The sequence below is a fragment of the Tetrao urogallus genome (genome assembly GCF_951394365.1).
Source record: "Tetrao urogallus genome assembly, chromosome: 2".
NCBI classification, from domain to species: Eukaryota; Metazoa; Chordata; class Aves; order Galliformes; family Phasianidae; genus Tetrao; species Tetrao urogallus.
The window spans coordinates 74,433,684-74,452,134 of NC_136814.1; positions in this window are offsets into that span (position 1 = coordinate 74,433,684).

Below are 18,451 nucleotides of genomic sequence, written 5' to 3' on the forward strand. Positions count from 1 at the left end.
CAAGGATCGTTTAGTTTTTTCTGATGAACATTTTACAGCTGTGACATGCTGGGCAGCCTCTGGAGAGGTTCAATGGAGATGGCAAGTTCAGTCTTTTCCAGTGCTGACAGCACCAGTGTATCTTTGTACCACAGTATGGTACACTGCTTCTGCAAAAGTAGAAACACATAATAAATAGAATGTCAAATCACACTGTAGAATAAAGAAATTTTAACACCAGTGCCCTCTGCAACATAGAACTGCCTAAATACACCTGGGAAAACAAGTTATTTCCTCCTGAAGTTTTCACTGGCACTTCCCACTACAAACAAAACAAGTTTAAAGCACAGCTTGATGGTTTGGGTTGTGCTGACTGATACTTGAAAATGCCATCAATGAGAATTGCACGATTACATGAGCAGAGAAAATCAGACATAGGCCTTGCTAACTTCCCAGAAGTCATATGCCGAAAGAAATCAGGGAAAGGACTCGTTCTGCTTCTCTCTCTTAGCATTCTCCGTGACACTGTACTGTCATCTCAGTTCACATCTTCCATTTCAGGATGTGAGCAAACAGAAGTTTCACTGGCTATAGGAACTCATTAAGGATAGTCACTTAGGCTTCCATTTTCAGCCCATGATCCTTCTGTTGCTCTCTTTCCACAAATACTTTCACCTGCTCCCTTTTCCTGCTACTTTATCAGGTTTCTCTGTTGCCATATTTGTCATTACTTCCTTCTGGAAGTCTAGCCTCCAGAGAGACTACCACTGTAATATTTGTGAGCTGCTTGGAGAAAGAATAGATGAGAAGATTCACAGGCCTGCCCTGTCAAAGCAACCAGCTCTCTACATTCCAGGGGTCATAATTTATCATGTATGCATTGGTACTGAAGTTATTTCCACTGCTTCATGCACTGGAGCAAGCAGGCAAGCAGCTCATGGGTATCAGGGCAGCCCACATCACCAGGCCAGCCCCTTCCATAGACAAACTGGCCCATGTGTTACGACCAAAAAAAAACAAACAAACCTATCTCTAGTACAGTATGCTTTGGCTAATGCTGATGCCAGTGCAGCATTCTCTTTTACTTTGTTTGCTCTCAGACCTCCACTGTCCTTTTTTCCCAGTGCAGGCATGTGCATTTCTCTGATTGTATGACAACCTGGGTAGGGAAAGAGGTCATGCTTGGAAAATCACCTGGTAAAGCAATTAAACTGTTAAGACTTTAAAACTCATCAGACTCCCTGAGCTGAGTCTCCCCAAGCTGTGCAAACAGCTGGAGAAGACAGCACAAATGTGAGAATTACTAGGTGGGGCTCAGTAAAATTGCCATGGCTGCTTTTAATTACTGCTCAAAGTGTTCATCCAACTACAGCCTCATGCTGCCCAAGGGTAAGAAAAAAGAATTTCACCTCTTCCTCCCATCGTCCACTCCTGAACAGAAGTGACCATCATGTTGAAAGAACAGCCCTCACCCTACATATACTGATGTGAGTTCAAAGAATAGAGTTTTAAGTCACCCAGTAGCTCTTCAGTGCACCTGATTCACAGAATCATAAAGCCATAGCACGGCTTGGTTTGGAAGAGACCTCAAAGCCCACTCTGGCCACCTGCCATGGCAGTGTGCAGTTCACCAGCTCAGGCTGCCCAGGGCCTCATCCAACCTGGCCTTGAACACCTCCAGGGATGGAGAATCCACAGCTTTGCTGGGAGCTGTGCCAGTGCCTCATCACCCTCTGAATAAACAATTTCTTCCTAACATCCAATCTAAATTTCCCATCCTTTACCTTACAACCATTCCCTTTTAGGTGCTTTTAGTCTCACTCCTTTTTTTTTTTTTTTAGGGGAAATGAACAGTGCAAACAGCAGCTTAATCAACTCAGTGTGTGGAGGTCTGGTGCTGTACCTATAGACAGCTATTTCAAGGTGTCACTGAATTTAACACAAGTTCCCCTCAATATCTTTTCTTTACGAAAACAGCAAGGGAAGAGATGGCAGACCTGCATAAAAATCACTTCTGTTGTGGTAAGAAACAGTTATTCAGAAGTACCTGCAGCTCCCTCAGGAATACTGCCTGTTTATCAGATAAACTGCAGAAGTGCACTCACCCACACCATCTTCATTCTGAGAGCATACATAAGCCCTGACAAGCACCAAGGGGGCTCCTCCCCAGCCTCTTCTCACCAGTTTACTTTCTATATGGAAAGCTGAAGCTGGACACTGACACAGCAAGGACTGGCAACAGACACAACACTTTTTGGGGGAAAAAAGCATCCTTATAAATTAAGCTTTTCTTTCCCCTTACATCCAACAGCAGCACTATAGTCAGCTTATACTTCTAGATATTTTTTTCATGGAAGCTTACACAAAGTGGTTTCTATGTTTTACTGAATGGTGTTAGAATTTGATCGTATCCTCAGCTGCACAAATAGACTTCCAAGGAGCTGGGCAAAATTTGGATGGCTCTCAAAGCCTCAGAAACATTCTTCTATTTTTACTAGAATGATAAGAATATATACCCATTATTCCCATTATACCCTAAAAAAGATAAAGATGACTAAAGACTTGAGTGCTTATTTGCAAGCAGTAAAGAAGTACATTCAATAGTAGGTGGTCACTTGCTTGTGGGAAGCTTAAATGACCAGCTCCTACTGAATAAGATGATAATCATCTCAGACTGTGGAGAACAACCAGTTCTGGACCACAGGGCTGAACATGGCCTAGAATCTGACACAATTCAAGCTCTTCTACTGTTGACAGGATAAACCATTTGCATCCTTTCTTTGGCTATGTGAGTCTGAAAAGCAAGACCCCAAAGACTTGGCTGCCCATCAGGGTTTATGAAGGACTAAGCCAGTGCGCACATGTCAAGTACCAAACAACAGCTTGTTAGCAACACTGAGTCACTGTTTCTGTTGGGCTTCATAAAAGCATCTGCATGCAACCAGAACGGAGAGTCGTACAGGAAGAAGAATGGAAATCTTTGATAGTATATTTCTGTAAGTGACTGTAGTAAAGTGAGTTACCCATATAAACATTATGAAAGAAAAAAAGAAAGTATGAGCTATAAGATTTCTCCACACTTGCCCTATTCTTGCACACTTCACTACATATCTGCTTTAGGCCACTAATGGGAGGTGGATTTCTGGATTAGTCACACCACATTGTCCTTACATACAGGAGGAAGAAAGGCTGCAAAGCAGTTTATGGACCCCAACAAAAAGCACACTCTTCAGAAAACTCACATTCATATTATACAAATGTCACAAATGTCTGTGTAGCATGGGGTTTTGTTTTTGCTTTGTTTTGAAAGAATGATGCATTTTCAAATGAACCTCTGTGTTAAACAAAACTGGAGCAGTGGTCACGTCCTTCCCTTACAGTTAGAGAGGTGCCCAAACACTCCACCTCAGAGATGGTGGCTGCACAGAGGGAAATGATCCCTTGGGTCCCAGCGCAGTTTCACAGCTCTTCTCAGCAGTGTTCGCGAGTGATGGAAGTCACTTGGCCTGCTTGAACTTCTGAGAGCTGCAGACAGGAAAGTGCTAAGAATAAATAATCTCTCTTGATCTTTGAAGCAGAAATCATTGCTGAAATGCCAGTTATGTGACTTCAATAAGAAAATGCTATTGTAAGACCTTGCCATCCCCAATTACTGCTAATTAACATCCCCACATAATTCAGCCACTTGCCTCTTTTCCTCCAAGCATTCAGATTAGATGTGTTTATGCACAAAAACCTGGTAATACAGAAAGACATCAGAAAACTATTATTTATGTCTTTGTCTTGACCTTTTTCTACTGTTTTGTTGACTACATAATAGTGGCTTTTTCATTTGTCTGTCATGAGAAATTGGATGGAAAATGGGAAATGGCAACAGTAATTTCTGTAAGAAAATCTTTCACTTATCGTAAAGTTCAAACAGAAGCAGAAATAATTTATGACTAGTATAGTTATTCTCCACTTACAAATGCTATTTATGATTTAGGAAGATTTTTTACTGATTTTTTTTTTTTTAACAGATGGGAGAGAAAACAACTCACAGAAAACAACTCACAGAAAAAAAAAAAAAGAACTCTCAATGGGGCACATGTTAAAAGCATCATTTGAAGTAGTATGTACATATATTTAAATGCAAGCAGGAGAAATAGATTATACTTGTCAGACAGCTAGATATGCTCAAAATTCCTTTTACCCAAGCAATCCAAATTTCCATGTAATACACAAAAAAAAAAACATAGTAAATTACAAGGTAGGACCATGGCTAAAGAAGCCAGTGCCTACCTCTCTAACCATAAAGCTGGCCTGCACCTCAGGTCTGTTTCACTAGTTATGGGGATAACAGCATGATTTTTGATCATCTTATTCTTGCTTCTTCTTCTTCTAATTTTATTTTACACAAACTCACTATTTGCTTCTTTATTCACAGTTAAAACGAACTCACTGTTCTACAAGTTCTTTTCTTTAAGGCAGAGTGAAGATCTCATAGTTCCTTAACCCCCTGGGGAGTTCAGATGCTATGCTTTAAAATCTTTGCTCATATTTCTTCAGCTGTTATTTCTGTAAGAAAGTCAGAGCATGTAATCTGACGCTCTCGTAAGCATGTAAATAAGTACAAAAGAAAAAAAAAACAGCTGCTGATACCTAAACAGGCAATAGCAGAAGAACCACAGCCATGGAACCACACTTACACTGCAGACACCTAATGCAAACAGAAAGGCTGCTGCACCGATATGCAGGACTGTCCTAACCCAAGTAAAGCAGCTATACATGTGCTTGCCGGGCCCAGCCTTGCTTGCTCCAGCTCCTCCTCCAAAGCACATGCCAGAAGGTGCTGTGTGCGAGAGGCTGCACATGGCCACAGTGCCTGAGCAGCGAGACTCATGTCCTGGGCCACGCTTGGCAGCACGGCTCCCAGCAGGGAGGGCCTTGCCCGGTGCTGCCTCTGCTATTGACCGCGCACCATGGCCTCTCCAGAAAGAACTCAACAAGGGAACCAAGAGCTGTGGGCTTCACATCCCATCTACAAGGCTTGACAAGGTGAAACCCAAACATTTGATCTCACACGTTCTTCCGCTACCCCAGACGTGCTGCTGGATGAATGGCCCTGTGCTGCAATGACCCTCAGCACGTCTGAGGAAAAATAAGCTCAGCCGAACTGCACAAAACAAGACCTGGGAATCTGACCTTGGTTTTCAATCCAAATACCACACTGATCCTAATTGAGACTACAGTTTAACAAAAGCTGTCCAAGCCAGCCTTTTTCTCCTCACAGCATAAATCTAGCTATCTTTTTCTAGTGTGTTCCACCCAAACAAACTGTTAACAAAACAAAATGGAGTTAACAGTGAACCTAGAGTGTTACTTAATTCAGAGGGTGCATAAAAAAATTAACAAGATCCTTTTATCCTTTGCTGTATAATTTAAGTCATCACTAACTAGTCACACTTTTAAGAAATTCTTGCAAATAATACAAGTGTTGGCTGTTACATTCCTGTTCATACCTTGTTTCAAGATTTAAATCATGTTTTAGTTTCTTTGACAAATTCCAAGTATCTGTGGATTAACTAATTGTCATTAGACTAAGTGATGGAAACAAAGCATGGGCTGTTTTCACAAGTCCCATAAAAAGATTTGTTGCTTTCCATTTACTCTAGCTGCTTTATAGTACAGGCCACGTCTTTAGGGCTACATATTTTAGCTTAACAGGAACTGATACTTAGTAAATTGGAATATAAATCTAACTGTTCAAACCACAGAATTAAACTCAGGTATCTGATTTTAGTACCCAATTTAGAAAATAGCGATTTCTATACTAAACATTTCTGCTAATATGCCTTCCTGGACTGCTGCTCCTCTCAAAATTGCATTAGTATACATCAACTGGAAAAGGAAGGACACAGAAAAAGTTAGTTCCTACAGGAGTAGAGAAAACAACCTACTGAGTTCAACCTTGTAGCCAAATACACTCTGAGGCATTCAACATGTTTTGTTTTTTTTTCACCTTCAGTCTTCAGAAGTAATGTCTTCCGTCAGATCTCTGCACATACCAAGCACAGCCAAACATTTTTAATTAGAGAAAGATGATTTAACAAGGGACAAAAGGGCAAGCTGAAGTTTGGGAGATTCACAATGGACATTAGGCAGGTAGTGTATTGCTCGAACAGGTGACATGGCAGAATCTTCCCTGGAAACATCCAGAGCCCAGCTGGACAAAGCCAGGGCTGGCCTGAACTGGAGCAGCAATAGGTTTCCTTCAAGCAAGAGACTGGACTAGATGGCCTTTTGAGGTCCCATCCAACCAACATGCAATGAGCAAATAAAGCCACCTTCCCTTAGACATGCATTATCCACACAAAATTAAACAGTGACAGAAAATGTAATACACCTACTCTGCCTCCTAAATTCAAATACACTTTCATTTTTAAAAGGTGCCAAATCCAAATAACATTCCGTATCTATGTATTTCTTTTTTATCTTATTTTTTTTAATCAACATTTCTTTTTTACTTCAAGTTCCTACAGTTTTTGACAATTTTAAGACATGGTATTTTACAAGGTCACTGCTCTTGTATTAAGACATGCCACACCACACAGGAAGTAACCACAATTATACAGGTTCACACTATTACTAAATTTATGCAACTTCTACCTCTTCCATGATCAAAGACACGCTGTCAACAGCTTTTTCCATAAAAGTGGTCAAAATACCTTCATAGCATAACTTCCTGTATCACTACACAGACATTTCAAATGAAGTAGATTTCTCTATTTGGTAACCTCTAGAGTTTGAACACCATCAGAAAATACTACTGTTCAGTTCATTTCCATTTTTTGTCATTTCTTCTTGGATGAGCCTACACACTCCTGCTTCTCTGGTGTAAATGGCATACCCTGAGAAGAGGTTCCTAAAACGTCTCAGAGGCTGTAAAAGGAAAACAGGTTGCAGGTTGTTCCAACTAACTGGAACTGGTAACTGGAAGAGCAGCAGGTCCCTTTAGAAAACAAACAAAACCAACACAAACATTAGTTTTGAAAACCCAATTAAGCCTAACTCAATTTAACTTCGATTACCTCTAAGATTCTATTTACCTCACCAGGTTCATCAGAAACACAGCTAGCATGAGTTTACTTAGGTATCTTATTTTTTATCTATAATTTCTGGAAATTCTATACTGTCCCCTGACTAACCAAAGTAACTTCACACCTTCACAAATATTCATCTGGCAACTGGTAGCTAGAATACAGACTACAATTTAGGAAAATGTCACAACATGCAGGTAACTTACAAACTATTTGTTAAAGACTATTGCAGCCTGAAATTTGGTTCAGTCAGTGTGGTCCAGAGAATATAACAGATCTCAGTGAGTCCATTTTAGACTTGTTCAATTCAGAAACAAAGTAAGTTTTTCTAACAGCTTTCAGAACAGCAAAAACATCTGGAATGCAGAGGGCACATTTTTCTCCTTTATTCTACCACTACAGCCTTTAATGAGAATGAAGTTTGTCTTCACAGTGGCATCTCCACAGACAGATTTGCTGGAGATGTACTCTCCTAGACAGTTCCTAAAGCACCTTGTCGTTGTTGGGATTTTTCTTAATTCCTGACAGTAAAGTATGACTCTAACAACTGAAACACATCAGCTCCACAGGATAAAAAGGATGGTAAACTTGCATAGTTTTCAGTTTTCAGACGCTGCTGCACATTAAAATAAGCTCAACTCTATTTTTCGAAGAAAATATCTATCTTTTCAGCACTTCAGTGCTAAGTACTGAACAATGTATTAAATTGATTAAAAGGGAATAACTGATGACACTAATAAGATGCAAGCTCTTACCTGCATGATATGGTCCCCCAACATTATCAGCTATGGCAGGAGCTTACCTGGTACACAAAACTAAAAATGTAGTTGGCAGTTAGTATATCAATGTATTCTGTGGGATAGTTTAAACACAGAATCTATACATCACCTTTGGGCCTGATTCCTACATGGACAGTTATCTTTTTTTGTCTGTTTATTTGTGCACTTCACTGGCTTGCTTGGAGAATTTCTGGACTTCAAGTCGCTGCCAATAATTCGGACACATGTCCTTTACTGTTAGATAAGTCTGACAGAAATACTGGCACTAGTACTGCTAGGGACTGGTAGTGCCTTTCCCATGGATGAGCAAAGCATCGGCTCATTAGCAATTAGTACGCTCCTTGCTTAGCAAATAACTTCTTAATGCTGACAGTCTTGGCACCTCTCCCTGCCACTAACCTTGGGCTTCAGGAAGGTTACTGTGGAGGTGAGGCTGAGGCAGCCCAGCATCACCAGGCAGCCACAGACTTGCTTGAACACATACATGCATACACATGAAGTTAAAATAAGACTAAAAAGGCACAAATGGTCAGATATCCTTGCTTGCTGTCTTCTTTTTTTTTTTTTTTTTTTTAATTATATCCTTGCTTGTTGTCTTTTTTTTTTTTAATTGAAAAGAGGAAATCTGCCATACTACACCTGTTGCTCAACATTTGAAATGAAATGATGGGCAACAATGAGTAATTCTCCACATCCCCATCACTTGCACATAGAGGAGACTGCTGAGGGACAGACATTATTCATGTAATGCTGCTTCCCACATCATTCATCAAATGAAAAGCGAGCACTTCAAAATTCAGGTAGGTTCCATTCGGCCAAATCAATGTTTTCAAGTTTCCTCAGTCCATAGCAAAACTGCAGTTGTGACCAGCTGTGACCAACCAGGAATCCAAAACTGGAAGCTTGAGCAAAACAGCCCTGCCATAACTATCATCATAAATACAGTGGCTGAAAGATGGCAGAATAACACTGTAGTCCTCCAGAACGCTGAAAGCGAACAACAGCATGAGAAAAATTGTTTTTCTTCAATAGACATTTCATTTCAAAATCCATTTCTTTGAACCATTTCTTTTTTGAAATTTGTAACTGCTTGCTGGTTTTCATCCTTGCAGGCAGCCAGAATGCAGAATTCTACAGAGGAGAAATCAGATTCAGTCTCGATTTTCCATGCTTATGGATTTCAGTTGGGAGTGCATGAGTTGAATTGCTTTTTACTCACACTTCGTGTCCCTCTGCAATAGAATCTGGGGACAGTAATGATAAGACTAGATCTCTTACTGTAAAATCATTATTTTACAATTAAATACATATAGTTAGATATTTGTATGCAAGGCAGTTTTCAGCATTAATTTTATAAGAAATGTGAAGAGGCAGCCATAGCATATCCCATTTTTCTCTCAGATTACAAAGTGAGGAACTAAGAATAAAAGAAAATATTAAAAAGTAATTAAAAACATGAAAAAAGCCCGAACAGGAAAGGATCTCACTTGCCATTTTTAAGTGACACTGAGCTGTTCTTTTTCTATGCTCTGTTCTGCTTCTATCTTTTCAAGCCTCCATCTCAAAATCCATACCCTGTCAGTCATCTGCCCTTAGTCAGCTTGCTAATACCAGACTTTGCTTCCTTTCATTGTGCTACAGCCACTAAGCTTCTCAGTCTCCATTTCTTCGTGGAGATGCAGATGAGCACTTTCTGTGAAGCCTCAGTTCAATTTAGTGGATCGAACAGGACATTTTCCTCTTTCATAATTCATTTACACATGGCTAAATATTTCTGAAATGTTAGTTTACAGTGCACCTTCAAGAGGTTGCTGCAAACTACTGGTGTAAATACATTTACTTTGGGATCCTTTATGGGAACCTGGTGGGAACCTGCGTGCTGCCAGACACCAAAACGCCAGTTCCTCGCTTTTACTGTCCAAGAAAGGCAGTTTGAAAACCAAAGATGCATGAAAATGGAAGAAAAAATATCATAGACAACATATATGGAAAAAAAAAAAATTGGAATATTTTTACTTAGGTTCAGAATCTTAGCTCTATGTTGAAAAAAAACATTCTGTCAGTGACCCTTTCTGTTTTTCACATTTAGTTTTAAAACATACTTTCCTGCAAAAATAAGTCCAAATCAAGCTCTCAATATATTTTGGAAAAATCATAACTGGCCTGAAATAAAAAGATGGAGAGTATTTACAGAGTGCTACTGATTCAGCCTAACCTTTTCCTGCCTTCACCCCAATATAACCAGAAACTCCTCCTGAAATATTTTACCTTTTTGCCCTTTTTCTACTGCTCCATTGCTTTTCCCCTTGTTTGCTGTTTTTATGTCACCTCCAAACCAACAGAACTTTTGGCTTGTCTGAGAACAAATCCAGGCAGCTCCACACTGACACGAAGCCAAGCACTGAGTTTAGCATCAGCACAAAGCCAGCTGAGGAGCACTCTGCAGGAATGTCAGAGAGATGACAGAGAGAAGAGAAAGATCATGCATTAGCAAAAAATCACACATCCTTTAATGTCCTTAAATTACCAGAAGGATGCTTGCTATATAATAAAGAAGCAAACACTGCCCCAAGGGATCGACTGTGTAAGTTATGTGATTATGACATATGCACTGCCTCATTCACAAGTTGTTAAGAAATTCCAGTTTTCAACTTACGTATTTCCTCATTTAAGGCCTTTTGGTAAGCCTGAACATTTCACTCGACAGGATTTACCCAACAGAATGAGAGCTAAAAGGTGAAATAATCAATTGTCAGACTACCATATTAGAATAACCCTTTGGAAGCTTCCCATTTTTCCCTATGTTCATTGCTTAAAACAAAAGACTGGAATATCTCTCAGAATTCATAGCAGAGATATTATCTTAGTCTACCGATCCCTGCCTTCACCTTCTGAAAATAACCCAGGCAATACTTAGATAAATATTTATAATACTGCATCCCTATAAACTGTCAGATTTGCTTAGTGCACATAACTCCAGAAAGATACGGTTATTTCCCACATTTGAAAAATGCCTGTCCATTTAGGAGGAGGTATTTCTAACTATCTTGAGCAGGGAGGGATAAGGCGATTATATCCCACTTTCTTCTGTCTTAATCATGCTAACCTTTCTTGAAGAAGTTTCACTACACTGGTTTTTTGGGTTTTTTTGTTTGTTTGTTTGTTTGTTTTTCTTGGTATTAAACCAGAAAAGAGTACTTCTGGAACAGAACATCACTTTTTTTTTAATTTACTATTTAAAATTACTTCTGCAGATGCCCCATCCCTAAAGGCATACAAGACCAGATTGGATAGGATCCTGGACAGACTGATGTGGTGGCTGGCAATTCTGCCTATGGCAGGGGGCTGGGAATTAGATGATCTTTAAGGTCTCTTCCAATCTAAGACATTCTATGATTCTAAAATATAACGGTAACAATAACAACACAAAAATAATAATAATTTCTGTCTGCGTGCTTGTATCAGTGGTCCTCTTCTACTGGTGCAAACCAGTGCTCCCATGCCAGCACCGGGCACTTCCCAGCACCAGTTCTGGACTCCTTAATAGCGCATGGGGAAATCTAGCTGTTTCTACACCCAGGGCAAGGAGAGACTCCCCAGAAACAACAGAGCCTTATCTTATCCACCCAATCAAGTTCACAGCTGAGTGCATAGGAGGAGCAGTGATTCACACCGAGGCAAACAGCAGGGCGCATCACTGCGGTTATGCCACGTCTCCAGGGCCTTGCAAGCATGCCACGCTGTACTGCTGCTGGCTGCAGCCTAAACTGACTGAGCAAAACTGAATTGCCATGCTCTATGCAACTTTCCACTGCAAAGTTAAATGCACTTACAGATGCAGCCTGATATACTGTATTCCAGAAGAAAAAGAGTATCTGTTTCTGTTTTAACAAGAGCTTTCATCGAACCACAGAATGGCCTGGGTTGGAAGGGGCCTCAAATATCATCTAGTGCCAACCCCTATGCCACAGACAGGGTTGCCAGTCACTAAATCAGGCAATCTGAATGATTCAGGGGTTGTTAACAATAAGCAGTATTTGTAAGCTCACTAACTACATAATTCAATTTCTGAAAGCATTTCCAAGAATATTTTATGAAGTCTCTCTCCCTTAGTTTCCCTGAAAACAGACTTTTATGAACAAATTGTCAACGAATGAATTATGCCAGCTTTCAATATCAGATCTTCCTCAGCTACAAAAACTTGTGCTTCTGACGGATGCTCTGCTCAATTAGAAAACAGCTCTATCACATAACATGTGACAGATGTAAAGGAGCAAATTCTAATCACTGGAGATCGACAACAAGACTTTCATTTACCAAACCAGGACAAGAATTTAAGCGTAAAAAAAAGCGAATCTGAAACACTTATAAAGCTATCCTCATCTCTGAATTGCTGCTGCCAACGTCACATAGCATGCATCTGGCATACATAGTTCATTTGTACTTTGAATGCATACAGAAAAGCATACAAATTAAGCTGTATGAGCTTTTTTTTAGCCAAAAACAGTACTTGTTATGCATCTTGTATATATATAGCAGCATAAATACTAGCTATTTACATTATACAAGAGCAGAGTTGCTCCTCAGCAGAACCCTCAATTAAATATATTCATATACCTACATTCAGTGAATAAGATGCAAAGCAACCTACTTCTTTCTTCAAAATGTAGATATCTAAGCTTCTGCATTCACCTGGTGCATTTGGCAAAGTACTGAGTGATATAAAAAAATACAATGACTTATTAAGCCAAGACTGGTAAGCTCAGGCAACAGCGATACTGCTGCCACAACTCTTATTTAGTTTTGACTTTTAATCTTAGGGGATTTCCACTTTTTATTATTACTTATGTTTAATAACTGATTTATCAATGCAGCAGAATCTTAGAAAATCAGCTACTCAGAATTTTTTGGTCTGTCATGCTATACAAGTAACATTTCTGAAAAAAAGACCAATCTTACACATCAGCCAGAGAAAACAGACAGGAAACATCCAGCACATGCTGCTGCAATGTAATTTTTAACTGAACACTGGATTGATTGTACAAACATGCCCTAAAAGGATAAAAGAGAAATGGCACCATGCTTTTCAGAAAGGAAATTGTTTAGCTGTCCACAGATCATGCTTGAGTTGTTAACTAAATATATCAGAGCTCCATGTGAAAGCATCAACAGAGACTCTGCTTCCTTTCAGGCATTTTTGCAAATTCACTGCAATGCACTCACGACATACCCCTCACTCAGTCTCATCCTTCGAAGCTACTTTGTGCCTTTGCACCTCAGATAAGAATTTGGCCAAGAAAAGATGATTTACAAAGTGCAAAACACTAGAACTAGCTGGGCTTAATAAAGTGTACCATATGGTTAACACTTGAAGAGTATTTAGTAATATGTATTACCAGGTCGTGACACAAGGAATTTCTTTCAAGACACCTGCATTTGGCTATTGGAGTAAAAACATCAAACCAGTCCTCAGCACGGGTGTTGAGCTTAAGAGGACTGGCAAAATCCTCCCTTCTGACCTACCTGCCTTCCTAGAACAGCACCGGCAAATTGGTTCTCTGTGTTCACTCAGCTCTTAATCCCTTTGTTCAGACTGACAACAGAGGAGGCCATTAGTTGTCAGCTCTGCTAGAACTCTGCTATTAGGGCTTCTTAAGCTTTTCCAAGTAAATTGCATGTGTCAAACAAATACCGCTCAATGACGGCAAATAAATAAATAAATAAATAAATAACACCAAAAAAACCTTTGCCCTACTGCTCTCCTTTCTTACTGACCCACTCAGGAGCAAGGGGAAAGGGCAGAAACAACCCTGGAGCCTTCGGCCAACTTTCTGTGGTTTCTTGCTTCTCTCACTCACTATATTGCTGTCTTACATGATTCACAGATAATATGTTAGTCGTTCCCTCAAATCATTCCCTATAAACTAATTGGAGGTGCAAGACTGTATGCATGTGTCTCTATTAAAGCCTCACAATAGTGACCTGGCTGGATATACTTTATCTAACTTTATACAAGATTTAGTTTAAAGTAGTTTAATTTCCTTCTGCAGTTAATGTGCAAAGAGAAACTGAGGTAATGCTGTCACAGGACATGTGTTGCAGGTTCTTTCTGACACTTCCTCTGACTACAAACGGAGCTCACCTCCAGTTTTACACCTCAGCCTTGGCAGTGTGAATGCCATATCTTACAAGGAGCTGGCCATCCATGAAGGAAAGACTGTGCTATTTCAAGGCTTCCACAGTCTTAAAGAAAGAGCTAGAACCTGTCTGTAGCCTGTCTTCTGAGCTGTAATTATAGCCCTGAGCTACGTGTGGGCTATGTGATTTCCTGCACCTTTTAACCACTGTTCATTTATCCCTCATTTGGCATCATTAAGCAAAAACACTTTGCATCACTTTGAGTAGATTTAATCCCACAAATGCAAAACTTTAAGTAGAAAATAAGTATGATTCTTGACCCAGTTAAGTCACTGGGAATTTGCTGTTAACTTTGATGGGTTTGGATTTCAGTCCAGCTCTTGATAGTCAGACAGCAGTAGGCTTATTATTGTTTCTATTTGCAAACGGCTTCTACTTTTTCTATTACAGGACATAGGACCCTTTCTGGATCTCAGATCAGTTAATTTACAAGTCTTCCCCAACACTAGCTATGTATAATATTGCACACTTAAGAATTCGTAATGTCTGCTGTTTAAAAATTGGCCATGCTCTTTCAACTGAATGGGGTCACCGGCTTGTGATACAATTACAGAACACAAATTAAAAAAATTAAAAAATAAAAATTATCCATTCAAATATGCATTTAAGGTAGTTACACCATTTCTCCATCGTGTCTTCCATCCTTCCCTTTTGCCAGTATCTTTGCTACTTTCAGATGGAAAAACACGAGACAAGGCAAAAATATTTGGTGAGAATTTTAAGCACATAAAAGTCAGGCAATTCAAAGCTATGACTGCCAAAAGAACATTAATTGAGCCATCTGCACATGCACTGCTAGGCAAACATATTAGAACTATATACTGCAAGGGACTACCATACACAGACACTAAACAACTGTTACCGTTCTTAACAGAAAATGTATTTTTATATCTGCAAATTTGTTGGCTTAGTTTATTCTTTGTTTAAATTCTTTGTGATGAATTTAACTAGCTGTGTCACTGTTTCATTAAGTACTTTGACATTTTAGCTGGATATTTCAAAGTGATTTATGCTCCCCCATCCAAAAGGGGTGAAAAAGAGAAGCAAAGATGAACAAAAGGCTATAGAGCAGTATGACCGTGGGAATGAGGTGCCCTCCACATTAAAACAGCAGAGCTCTTTAGGTTAACAACACACAGGCTAACCCACAAAATGCCACTTATTTGAGTGTCTCTAAAATATGGGGAGTTTTAGAAGCACCAGGCCCAGGAATTCCCTGAAATCAACAAGCTGGCAGATTTTCTCTCTTCCCCCATCCACATTCCACAATGTACTCTGATATTCACTGATATCCGCTTCCCTCCCTCACAACCATACTGAAACAAAATACACACACACACACACATCTCCACCCCAGAAGACAAACAAGTGACACTACTTCCTATCACCCAACCATGGGTGCCTTCAGTAAATGCAGAACAAACTTATGAAGACAGAAAGAAGTTCCTTAAGGAAACAATCTTGATTAGGCACTAACTTCGGACATTTTTATGGTCCCCTGAAGGAACTATGTCTTCCCATTCTCTGGATTACAGTCCAATTGAGAGAGGTTGACTAAGAGCAGTGTTCAAATTTGACCAGCTTACTGTTTCACTAACACCCAAGAGAATTCACAAAACATCCTCCTTCTTAGTTGTCACATTTATTCAAGTCATTATTATAAAAATATGTTAGCAAAGACAAGAATTACTGAATTATAAGAGTACTAGTATAATGAGAATGGCGGGGGAGGTGATCATCCCCCTTCTCTGCAGCCCCATTCTCATGCAGCCCCATTGAAGGAGGGAAGATTTAGGTTGGACGTTAGGGGGAAGTTCTTTACAAGGAGAGTGGTTAGGCCCTGGAACGGGCTGCCCAGGGAGGTTGTGGATGCCCCGTCCTTGGACGTGTTCAAGGCCAGGTTGGACGGGGTCCTGGGCAACCTGGTCTAAATGTGTATGTTTGGTGGCCCTGCTAGGCAGGGGGGTTGGAGCTACATGATCCTTGAGGTCCCTTCCAACCCGGGTGATTCTGTGATTCTGTGTGATTCTGTGATTTGGAGCACCCAGGTCTAAGGCCCCATCATAAGAAAGTGGAGCTGCTTGGGCAGGTCCAGAGAAAGGCCACAAAGATGATTTGAGGGCTGGAGGACAGACTGAGGGAGCTGGGCTTGTTCAGGCTGGAGAAGACTCCTGCTGTCTTTCCAGGGAGACATCCTTGTAGACGTCCTAAAGAGAGCTTATAAAAAGAAGGCAAACTGACTTTTTACATGCACAGAGAGAATCATAGAATCACAAGGTTGGAAACGACCTACAAGACCATCCAGTCCAACCATCCTCCCATTACCATTGCTACCACAAGCACTAAACCATATCTCGCAGCTCCTCATCCAGACGTCTCTTGAGCACTGCCAGGGACGGCGACTCCAGCACCTCCCTGGGCAGCCATTGCAGTGCCTGACCAGTCTGAGAGAAATAGCGAGATAGTGACACGACAAGAGGGAATGGTTTATAACTAAAAGAGGGGAGATGTAAATTAGATGTTAAGGGAAAATTCTTTACTCAGAGGGTGGTGAGGCCCTGGAACACACTCTCCAGAGAAGCTGTAGTGACCCACATGCCTAGAGGAGTTCAAGGCCAGGCTGGATGGGGCCGTGCACAGCCTGAACTGGTGTGGGGCAGCCCTGCCTATGGCAGGGGGCTGGAAGTGGGTGATCTTTAAGGTCCTTTCCAACCCCCGCCATTCCATGATTCTATGGCTTTTCTTCTCTAAAGATAACATAAACTACCTACTTCTAATAACTTTGTGTCAGTGCATTAAATTAGTCCCAACAGATTAGATTAGTCCTATTTCTGTTTCGGATATTGAGATTTAAATACGGGATTTGGATTCACAGCTGAGTCACACTACAGTGCCATTACTGAGTCTCCACACATGCAATCTATCTCAGAGCAAAGACAGATGTGACTAGACCACAAGTAGACCTGTTTAAATGCACACGTGCTTTCTTGTGGCTGCATTCCTGCCCAACACATTGCTTTCTATCTGGAGCAGGAGTAAAAACTGGAAAAGGTTCAAAGAACAGGTAACACAACTTAACAGCTACTTTTCTGAAATACTTGCAAAACAAAAGCCCTAAAAAATCTAAAATATTTTCTGCTTTATTTGCTCTCTTGCAAGTAACCAAGTAACTGTTTTTTGAGGTCAATCCCACAGATGTCAGTAAAAAGAATTTATGACAGTGGTGAGTAAAAGGCCTATTGGAAAGAATATTGTTGTCAGTTCAGGTAAAAACACCAGAAAAAAAAAAAGAAGAAAAAAGTCAAGATTTGAAAACACTCAAAAAAAAAATGTAATTTCAAGTTTTCTTTGTGCAATTTATGCACACAGATTATTTTACAAGGTTCTATTGTGCATACTCTGAACACACATTTCTATAATAAGTCAACAGTCAGTTCTCCTTAAAATAAAAAAAGCCCATGAAGACCCACGAGCCATTTGTTAAGTCATTTGTACACATGAAAGTAAATCAGGAAACCCATACTCCTGTTTGCCCTGTTTGACATGGAGATCTTTGTTGTCAAAGGTTTTACTCCTAAAAAAGTATTTAAAGAAGCTTAAGTAAGATATGAGTGGATTATCTGCACAGCAGGCCAACTTCCCTTTAGTGTGTACACAAGGATGAAGCCTTCGATAGTTCCTTAGATAGTTTTTCCACAATGAAGGAGAAAGAATGGAACTAAGAATCTCCACACTTGTTTGTAATGAGGTTTGTTAAGCCTAATTACTTTGGATGCATACAAAAATAGAGCAGAGAAAAAAAACTGCATGGAGTAAAGAAGTCTTGCAGTGTTCTCTCCCACATCAGGCACAAAAAAAGGCACTGAAAGAATTTAAATGCCCATATCTTTTCCACAACTTCAGAAAAACAAATATCTGATCAGCTTAATTACACTAGAACAGGAAGAAAACGACGTAATGGCAGTATTATACAGGGTTATTATACAGCACTTCAACAAAAGCAATGAGGGGTAGCAGTTAGACTGCCTACAGCTCTAGCACATGGCAGCAAAACCAGAATGTCCCCAGGGTGTAAAATCCACAGCTGTGAGGTGAATCAGTCTCAATAGCTAATCAGTACCAGCCAGTTCTCTAGCCTCATAACTGGATTTAAAGTTTTCTTCACCTGCAAAGTGGCAGCCCCATTTTAAGGAATAATAGAAGTTCTGTTCATCTGAAGAACTTCCACACACAAGCAAGAAAAGGTAGGAATGAAAAAATACCAACAAAACAGTTCAGTACATATCAGGAATCTCAAGAGACTTTTCCAAGTTGAATGAGATGTCAGCAGTGAAGTGACCTACCATCAAATCAAAGAAAAAAAAATGGTGACAAAGTATGACTGGAATGAGATGTAGCCTCTGGAGGAAGACCAGA